The 10,592-nt window shown below is 40.5% G+C and overlaps 1 protein-coding gene across 3 annotated transcripts in view; it reads right to left on the reverse strand.

Annotated features, from left to right (window-relative positions):
• Positions 1 to 838: 838 nt before the first annotated feature.
• Positions 839 to 10,592, reverse strand: part of LOC122548906 (KH domain-containing, RNA-binding, signal transduction-associated protein 3-like) — a 172,583-nt gene continuing 162,829 nt past the window's right edge. For 2 of the 3 annotated variants that reach the window (XR_006311361.1, XR_006311360.1), the window contains exon 12: positions 841 to 992. The gene's annotated coding sequence lies outside the window, so the exon portion shown is untranslated. Of the gene's footprint in view, positions 993 to 10,592 lie in introns of all 3 variants that reach the window. The other variant, XR_006311362.1, reaches the window with a different exon arrangement.

Consider the following 10,592-nt stretch of genomic DNA (forward strand, 5'->3'; position numbering starts at 1 on the left):
TGTAGCGGAGGAAGAGGTGGGGAGTGGTGCCGGTGTAATTACGGAAGATCAACTGCTCTACGTAGCCAACAAAGAGACAGGCATAGCTGGGGCCCATACGTGTGCCCATGGCTACCCCTTTGGTCTGGAGGAAGTGGGAGGATTCAAAGGAGAAATTGTTAAGGGTGAGGACCAGTTCGGCCAAACAAATGAGAGTGTCGGTGGAGGGGTACTGTTGGGAACGTCTGGAGAGGAAAAATCGGAGGGCTTGGAGGCCCTGGTCATGGCGGATGGAGGTGTAGAGGGATTGGATAAAATGCCAATTCCTGGGAATTGCCAGCTATTGCTGGCCATGGTCCTGAATTGAAAAGGAAACTGCTGTCCTAGTATTTCTCGTAGTTTAAACTCAGGAAATAAATGGTTGAGAGAAATACTCACAAGACTGGTCTTGCCAAATCTCTCTTTCAAAACAAGCAAAATGTATCTGAAAAAATAAGAATTTTTTGGCCATATGTTAGAAGCCAACTTATACATGTTATATGTATGAAATGCAGGACTTTGCAAAAGATCAGAGGTTGAGTTTTACACGTCATTAACTATTAACCAGTACATATTCGTGACAATACATTACAGAAATTCAATACATTTTTGAAAGTTATGATTTTGATTAGAATCTATTGTGCTGTTAGATGAGTGCGTGTGCACAATTTAAACATTCAGACCTAATCCCTTGCAACCTCTATTTCATTAGTAAAAAAATTGTCAACTGATTTCTAAGTTAGTTGTAAAGTTAACAACAAATGAATACAAATTAAACGAAATTCAATACATGTAAAACAGAAGAACCTTTTTAATAAAAAATACATTTACAGGTATTTACAATTTTCACAATTTGATTTATAAACAGACGTAAAAATGAAGTTGGATGTTCACTTCTTTGTGATGTCTGCCATTCTGTGGATTTCCGTGCTGCTGAGCTTCATTTTAACCAATGTTAGGTGAAAAACAATCTCCTGTTGAAAAACAAACAATGATCTTTATTTATGGTACATCTTTAGAATCACAGAATCCCCACATTTGGCCCACGGAGTCAGCACGGAGTCTCTGAACAGCATCGCACTCAAACCCAACCCCCTACCCTACCCACGTAACTCTGCCTTTAACATAATCCACCTAGGTTGTGTATCCGAGGCCAATTCACCTTATCTGCAGATTTTTGGACTGAGGGAAGAAACTCGAGCACCTAACAGACATGCACTCAGGCAGGGAGAGAGCGTGCAAAATCCACACAAACAGTCACCCAAGGCTGGAATCGAACCCAGGTCCCTGATGCTGTTAGTCAACAGTTCTACCCACTGTGCCACCCACTTTTAAAATATGTGCAAATCACCTTATGCTACCTTCAACTGCTCCTTTCACCAACATTCAGTTCCTATTTAAAAGTTGATTCCGAAGAGCATAACACCTCAGAGAAATAGGTCATTTGACCCCCCCCCCCGGATCAACTCCACCAATGAGTTCATGATTGATATAACTCCACTTTCCTGCCTTTTATCAAAAATTATTGATTCCCCTGACTGATTTAAACTGTCGTCTATCTCAGTCTTGAATATACTTAGTGACCCAACTTCAATAGTCCTCTGTGATAAAGAATTCCACAGATCCACCATCCAAAGAAATATAACTCCTCATCTCTATTTTACATTGGCAACCTCTTACTCTGTGATATTGCCCTCTCCCCTTAGACACTTCCCCAAGGGGAAACAACCTCCCTCCATTACTCTGTTACGCTTCGAGTGAATGTGTTTCAGTAAGGTCTCCTTTTACTCTCCTAAACTCCAGTGAGTATCCCTAACATATTCAACCATTCCTCATAAGAAAAGCCCTCCATACCCAGGTCAACCTCTAACGCCAGGATATTTTTCCTTAGGTAAAGGAACCAGAACCATCCAGATGTGATCTGACAAGTGCCTTGTATAATTTTAAGCAAGATCTCTCTATTTGTATACTCCATTTCTTTGAAGTAAAGATTAACAATCCACTTTCCTTCCCTGTTTCTTTCTGAACCTGGATGTTAGCTTATTGTGATTCATGCAATGGGACCCCAAATCCCATTGTGCAGCAGCTTTCTGCAGTCTTTCTGTATTTAAATAATATTAATCACATCCATTTTTCCTGCCAGAGTGCATAATCTTACATTTTCTCTCAATGTATTCCAGTAGTCCAGTTCTTGTTCACTCATCTATCCTATCCTATCTACAGCTCCTTGTGTCATCCTCACTACTTGTCTTTACTTGTCTTCCAGCTACTTTTGTCATCCACAAACTTTATGATTGTATTTATCATCCATTAATATTGTAAATAATTGTGGCTCCAGCTTTGATCCCTACTCCACTAGTTATATGCCTCCCTCTTATCACAACTGTTTTTTCTATTACTTAGCTAATTCTCTATTCATGCTAATATACAACTCCCATCATAACACACATTTTGCTTACTAACTAGTCTTATAGTACCTTAATAAAAGGAAATTAAAATGGATAAATACTTCCTTTATCTGTCCTTCTTGCTACATCCTCAAAGGACAATAATGAATCTGTCAGGCAAGATTTCACCTTCATAAAGCCATGTTGACTCTGCTTGGTAATATTATGAGTTTCTAAAGGCTCAGGTATTACATCCTTTACAATTGACTTGAAAATGTTCCAAACAATAGATGTTAAGCTAATTACCTTTTTAAAAAATTCTTCCTTTTTTTAATAAGGGTGTTACACGGAGTTTTCAAATCCTCTGGAACTTTTCCAAAATCTATAGATACTTGAGATAAACACCCAGTCCATCAACGAGCTCTTCAGTTACTTGGTTTAAAAATTTAGAATGCAAACCTTCAGATCCAGGGGATTTATCGGCCTTTAGTCTCATTAGTTTCCCCTTTTCTCTGGTGATAGTTCCCAAGTTTATATCCTCATCTCTTTTAGCACCTTCATTATTTACTATTTTTGGAATACCATCACTATCTTCTACTGTGAAGCCTGATGTAAAGTATTCTTCTACTCCTCTGCCTTTTCCTAGTTCTCTATTATTTCCCCAGCCTCATCCTCTACGGGACCTTTAGCATCTCTTTTTCTTTTGAAGAGGCTCTTGATATCTTTCTTGATATTACTTGCTAGTTTTTCCTCATAGTTTTCCCTCTATTATTTATGAGATCATCTGGGCATTGGGCAAAAACACAAAAGAAATATAGATTTGCTTTGGGCCTCCCATTAGGCATATATTAACGCCTGCCAAACAACTACCTTGCTAGCACATTCTTAACACTTGTCAAATAATTAGTTTGCTGATATGTCCTTTTTTCCTGCTCACTTCAATTTACAAAATTGAGCGACTGACAGCTACAATTGGACCTGATGTTGTGCACACCAGAGATTGGGCAAACTGAATAAAATATACAGGAAATAGGTGATCAGGTGAATTTCAAGATACCCAAAAGAGTAAAAGGTAAAGTCCTAGTATTTACAAAGTTTTCAGGCTTTGCTAAAGGTTGAGCAACAGAAAGCCTTGGAAAAATTCATCTGTTTTCACGAACTTGATGGAGTTATTTGAAGAAGTGACGAAGAGGATTAATGAAGTAAGAGCGGTGGATGTGATCTATATGGATTTCAGTAAGGCTTTCAACAAAGTTCCTCATGGTAGACTGGTTAGCAAGTTTAGATCTCATGGAATACAGGGAGAACTAGCTATTTAGATACAGAACTAGCTTGATGGTAGAAGAAAGAGGGTGGTGGTGAAGGTTGCCTTTCAGACTGGAGGCCTATGACTAGTGGTGTGCCACAAGGATAGGTGCTGGGTTCACTGCTTTTCGCCATTCATATACGTGATTTGGATGTGAATGTAGGTGGTATGTTAAGTAAGTTTGCAGATGACACCAAAAATTGAGGTGTGGACAGTGATGACGTTTATGTAGAGTACAAGGGGATCTTGATCAGATGGGCCAAAGGGCTGAGGAGTGGCAGATGGAGTTTAATTTAAATAAATATGAGGTGCTGCATTTTGGAAAATGAAATCAGAGCTGGACTTCTACACTTAATAGTGTAGACTACCTGGCCATTGTCCATCCAGTTTACAGTTCTTCTGCCTCTGTCCTTTCAGGTACATGAAGGGATTAGGATTGGATGGAAAGATGAAGTAAGAGTTGAATGCCTAAAACCATCAGCACATTGTAAATCTGAACAGATTATGGCGCAATTTTTGTCAGAATAGGGAGCATCTTCACCACGGTGAAAAATGTTAGAATTTGCTGGGAATCACAAGTCCTACCCTGAACTGGCTTCTCACTTCACAGGTATCGGATGGATGCAATGAAACTTGAAAGGGTTCAGAAAAGATTCAGAAGGATGTTGCCAGGGTTGGAGGATTTGAGCTATTGGGAGAGGCTGAATAGGCTGGAGCTGTTTTCCTTAGAGTGTCAGAGACTGAGAGAGGTGACCTTACAGAGGTTTATAAAATCATGAGGGGCATGGATAGGGTAAATAGACAGAACTAGAGGGCATATGTTTGGGGGAGGAGAAGAAAACTTTAAAAGGGACCTAAGGGGCAATTTTTTCATGCAGAAGGCGGAATGGGCTGTCAGAGGAAGTGGAGTAGACGGGTCAATTACAACATTTAAAAGGCATCTGGATGGGTACATGAATAGGAAAGGTTTAGAGGGATATGGGCCAAGTGCTGGCAAATGGGACTAGATGAGATTGGGATATCTGGTCAGTATGGATCAGTTGGAACAAAGGGTCTGTTTCCGTGCTGTACAACTCTCTGAGTAAAACTGAAAGCCTGCGTGGCACACCCTCCTCATTCCTGAAGAAGGGCTTGTGGCCAAAATGTCGATTCTCCTGCTCCTTGAATGCTGCCTGACCTGCTGCGCTTTTCCAGCAACACATTTTTCAGTTCTTATCTCCAGCATCTGCAGTCCTCACTTTCTCTGAGCAAAACTGCAAACTACATGGGCAGCATTTTTAACGAGTGATCATGTAGATTAAGACCAAACACAAGGTGCAGAAGTCTCTCATTCACTACCTTTTTAAAAATATTTTGGATACTGGTAAGAATGTAGAGTAGGTCAAGCTTGTGGCACTCTAAAGGAGTGTAAGTGGCTGCTGCTTGGGCTGGGGGTGAAGGGTGGAAGGATAATTAGTTATAGAATAATCAGTAGTTAGGCAAAAAAGCAGACCGTTCTGTGGCTGTAGTTACAACTTCAGGATGGCGTCTCTAGTGCCAGGTTCAAGGCTGTCAAAGTGGCTTCAGACCATTCTTTTCTGAGAGAGTGCAGAGCCAGATATCATGGTCAGTACATTACCAATGACATGGGGAGAAAGAAGGATGTGATTCTGAAATTAAAAATTGGAGAGTGAGGCAAATGAAAGACTTCTGAAGTTAGGACAGCTCCCAGTACCATGAGCAGAGGTAAGGAAGACTAACCAAATAAACACATGGCTAGGAAAATAACACAGCGAGAGGCCTTTAGATTTCTGGGGGATTGGGACTGGTTCTGGGACAGGCAGAATCTGTACAAGGAAGGAAGTTTACACCTTAGAAGGACTGGGACTAATATCCTCATAAGGAGATTTTCCTGTTTACTAGGAAGGGTTTAAACTAGCTTGTTAAAGGAATGGGAACGCAAGAGGGAATTCAGATATGGGAAGTAGAAAACGAAATGTGAAAAGCAGCAGACACAAATCCTACTCCCAACCAAAACAAATTGCAGAATAGTGTTAGAAAGGTAGTGCGCTTTTAATTCTCTCTGAATGCATACAGCATTCTCAAAAGATAGGTGAATTGATGGCTTGAGTAGAATTATAGGGCTTGATTTAATTGCCAATACGGAGATGTGGCTTAAGGGCTTTCAAGAATGGGAACTGAATATTAAAATACATTAGTTATTTTGGAACGTTAGTCAAAAAAATGTAGTGCAGATAATAAAGGATAGGACCTGTGTATTCATGAGAGATCAGTGTTTGAGGATGTTACTAGCAGAGTTGATAAGGGAACCTAGTGAATATGGTTTATTTGGATTTTCAGAAGGTGCTTGATAAACTATCCAATACAAAATGTGTGTGTTTGGGTGTAATGAGATTGGAGGATTTAAGATTAACAGGAAGAGAACAATAGGTTAATTTTCAGATTAGCAGACTATGACCAGTTGTATACTGCAAGGATTGGTGTATTGGCCCTAGGCGTTCATGATCTATTATGACTTTGGATGGTGGGGGAAAATTGTAATATGTCCAAGTTTGCACATAACACAAAATTTAGTAGGAACGTGCTGAGGGGAATATGCAGAGAGTTAGGGAGGGTAAGTGAGCAAAGGCACGACAGATGAAATACAATGAAGTTAAAGGTGAGGGATTCCGCCTTGGTAGGAGGAACAAAGGTGCAGATTATTTTTCAAATGGTGAACGATTGCAATGTAATCATGTCCAAAGCGACAGAGGTGTCCTCGTTCACAAATCACTGAAAACTAGCATGCAGGTGCAGTAAGCAATTCAGAAGACAAATGGTGTGTCAGCCTTTAGATACAAGATCAAAGAAGTCCATATAATTGAAACAATGATTTGGAGATGCCAGTGTTGGACTGATCTGTACAAAGTGTTGCGTGATTTTTAATTGAAACAAGAACACTGGTGAGACCATACCTGGAAGATGGTTTGTGGCTAAGGAAGGATATATTTTCCATAGAGGGAGTGCAGAGAGGTTCACCACACTGATTCCTGTGATGGGTGGGACCGTCTAGTGAAGGAGGGATTGAGGAGACTGGGCCTGTACTCAATGGAGTTAAAAAGGATATGCAATTTCATAGGAATTTGAAAGGAGAGGCAGAATAAATGCAAAATAGATGTCTTCCCTGGCTATGGGATCTGGAACCAGGGTTTGCAATCTCAGAATAGAAGGTAAGCCATTTAGGACTAAGATGAGGAGGAAACTCTTAATTCACAGGGCCAATAAAACCAGTAAATAGTATTAGGGAGGGTATTTTATAACTTAGGTCTTTAGTAGCTGAAGCACAATCACAGGAGCAATCAAAATCAGGATGCTCAAAAGATTAGAACCAGAGAAGTTTAGATATCTGGTATGATTGTCGGGATGGAAGAGAATTCAGAAATCAGGAGGAAGGGGCCAAGGAGGAATTTGAAAGCCAGCCTGGAAACTTTAAAATCAAACTGTTGCTCAACTGGGAGCCTGTGTAGATCACAACTACTCACCAAAATAATAGCAGTGTCAAACAAGAGGCAAAACCAGGTCAGGAAACACAAAGAAATTTTGGGAATGACCTCAGAAATGTAGCTTACAAGTCTTAGAGAACTGTATAAACAGCACATTGATCAATCAATGGCAAGTGCATAAGTTTTATATTGGTCTAAAGACTGACATTTTTGGGTATCTAAGAAAATTGGATAATCTTAATATAAGAAAAGCAGGAGATGATGTGTTGCTAAAAAGATGGAAATCTTATGCAAAAAAAAGAGATTCACCATCATTCATTTTGTACAAGCACTTCATGCTGTTAAATAATCCTATCATAAGCATATAAAAGTACAGGTTTATTTTCTGCTTACCTGACATGAATGGGGAGTATATACATTGTATTTCAATTGTTTAAATGTTCTTATGAGTCAAAGGAAAACAAAAACATTCTGTTGTGGTGTGATGTTATAATAAATTGGCCAGCAATACTCAAATCCAAACCAGTAATATTGAGTGCCTTTGGGAGGATATCCCAACATAGAGATGCAAAGCCAGAAGCATGGCCAAATGCTTGAAAAGAACAACTCTCTCAGGGCTATCTAATCAATTACTGAAAGGTTTGTTGCAGGTGGGAATGGGGGAGAAGTAAATGTCATACTTTCTATGGGAAGGAGGCAAGTGATTGAAGAGGACATCTCAAATATTGTGCTTATTAGATGGCAGAATGTCAAAGAGAGATAGTGCCCAGTTTTAGTGATGCCTGTCTCATTAGCCTCTTGTCCCTTTCTTGAATATGCATCCTCACGAGTTTTCAAGATCACAATGCATAGAACCCATGGTTATCTGCAATGTTCAATTCTCCAAGCCTTTCACCCTTGTTCACTATTGCATTTGGGAAAAAAAAACACTCAATGAGTGTGCTTTGAAGTGCTCACCAATTTAGCCCAGTCTCCAGCTTGTTCCACCTGGGCTCTCAGCCTCTCTACAATGGAACACTGCTATTTTCTAATAAGGTCAACTTCAGCCAACAGTGACCTGCCACTGAGCTCTCACTTCATTCTACATGGTTAGGCCTACACATCAGTCCCATTAATACTTAAATTTGTGTAAATGTCTGTGTATTTGTTTGCTCAACAGGAGAAGTTGCTCCTCTGCCAGCTTTTCTGCTCTGACAACATTCTCAACTGCCATGAACAGTTTGGACTTCTATACAATGTACTGCCCTGAAATGTTGCTCCTCAGCTTGCCTCCCAGCCTGTCATTTAGGAGAGAAAATTCTGTCCCTGGCTCTATGAAAACACCAGCCTTTCTGTTCAGAACATACAGAATAATGGAGTGTCAGGGAAGACAAGTAACAATACAAATTAAGGGAGTTATTCAAGTAATGTCCAATTGCAATTAAACGAAAACATCATCTGAACTTGACCTTCAAGTTTTCTTAACAAAAAATATGATCTTTCAAAAAACGGAAAATGATACAAATGATACACTCAGTGTATCCTAACTAATCTCAAGGTGAAAAAGTTCCTTCTCACATCATCTTTTGCATATCACTTTAAATCCATGCCCTCTCATTGCTGTGGGAACAACTTCTTCCTATCTACTCCATCCAGCCTGTTCATGATTTTGAAAACCCTCCATCAAAACCTCCTCAACCTTCTTCTCTCCAAGAAGAACAGTTCCAGCTTCTTCAATGCAAACTCCTAACTAAAGTTTCTCACTCTTGAAACCATTCTTGTAAATCACTTCTGCAGTCTTTCCAGTGCATTCACATCTTTCCCATAATGTGGCACCCACAATTGTGCATAATACTCCAGCTGAGGTTTAATACATGTTTTATACAAATTTAGCATCATCCTTTTGTTCTTGTACTCTGTCTCTATTAATGAAACTAAGGACACTGTATACTTTATTAACTGCCCTTTCCACTTGTCCTACCACCTTCAATGATCTATGCAAGATACATCCAGATCCCTCTGCTTCTATGCCCCATTTAGAACTCTACCTCCTATTTTATGTTATCTTCCAATTTTCTTCCTACCAAAGTGCATCATCTCATATTTCTCTGCAAACCTATCCATCCACTCCAGCAAATTCTCAATTTCCTTATGCAATTTCACTGTCCTCATGCAATTTCACACTGTCCTCCTCATAGTTTACAACTCTTCTAAAGTTTTCTGTCATCTACAAACTTCAAAACTGCCCCTGCACACAAAGATCCAGATCAACAGTATATAATAGGAAAAACAAGGGTGCCAGCAGCAAAGCACAAACCTTTCTCCAGCCTGAAAAATATTCATTGACCATTACACTGTTTATATCAGTCATTTTTATAATCATGTTACTATTGTCATTTTTATACTATGACCTACAATTTTCATCACAAGTCTTGTTTTTTTTAAGATTACTTACAGGATGGAAACAGGCTCTTTGGCCCAACAAGTCCACACAGACCCTCCGAAGAGGAACCCACCCAGACCCATTCCTCTACATTTACCCCTTCACCTAACACTACAGGCAATTTAGCATGGCCAATTCACCTAACCTGCACATCTTTAGACTATGGGAGGAAACCGGAGGACCCGGAGGAAACCCACGCAGACACGGGGAGAATGTGCAAACTCCACACAGACAGTTGCCCGAGACGGGATCTGAACCCAGGACTCTGGCGCTGTGAGGCAGCAGTGCTAACCATTGTGCCGCACTGTATCAAACACCTTGTGGAAATGCACATATACATCACTGGCATTATCACCACCAAGTCTTTTGGTTGCCTCTTCGAATAACTTCAGTAAGTTAGTGAAACACTATTTCCCCTTTAGAAATCCATGTTGATTTTTCTTAATCAACCTACATTATTCCAATTGACTATTAAGTCTATCCTGAATAATTGTTTCCAGACCTTCCCACCACCAAAGTTAAACTGATTTATCTGTAATACCTGGGAATATACTTACAACCTTTCTGGAACAAGGCCACAACATTTGATATTCTCCAGTCCTTTGGCACCTCTACACAGGTGCATAAACCAAATCATCCGCCAACATTTCCGCCACCTCCAAACAGACCCCACCACCAGGGATATATTTCCTTCCCCACCCCTCTCCGCCTTCCGCAAAGACCGTTCCCTCCGTGACTACCTGGTCAGGTCCACGCCCCCCTACCACCCACCCTCCCATCCTGGCACTTTCCCCTGCCACCGCAGGAACTGTAAAACCTGCGCCCACACCTCCTCCCTCACCTCCATCCAAGGCCCCAAAGGAGCTTTCCACATCCACCAAAGTTTTACCTGCACATCCACTAATATCATCTATTGTATCCGTTGCTCCCGATGCGGTCTCCTCTACATTGGGGAGACTGAGCGCCTCCTAGCAGAG

Source organism: Chiloscyllium plagiosum, chromosome 4 (genome assembly GCF_004010195.1).
Source record: "Chiloscyllium plagiosum isolate BGI_BamShark_2017 chromosome 4, ASM401019v2, whole genome shotgun sequence".
NCBI lineage: Eukaryota > Metazoa > Chordata > Chondrichthyes > Orectolobiformes > Hemiscylliidae > Chiloscyllium > Chiloscyllium plagiosum.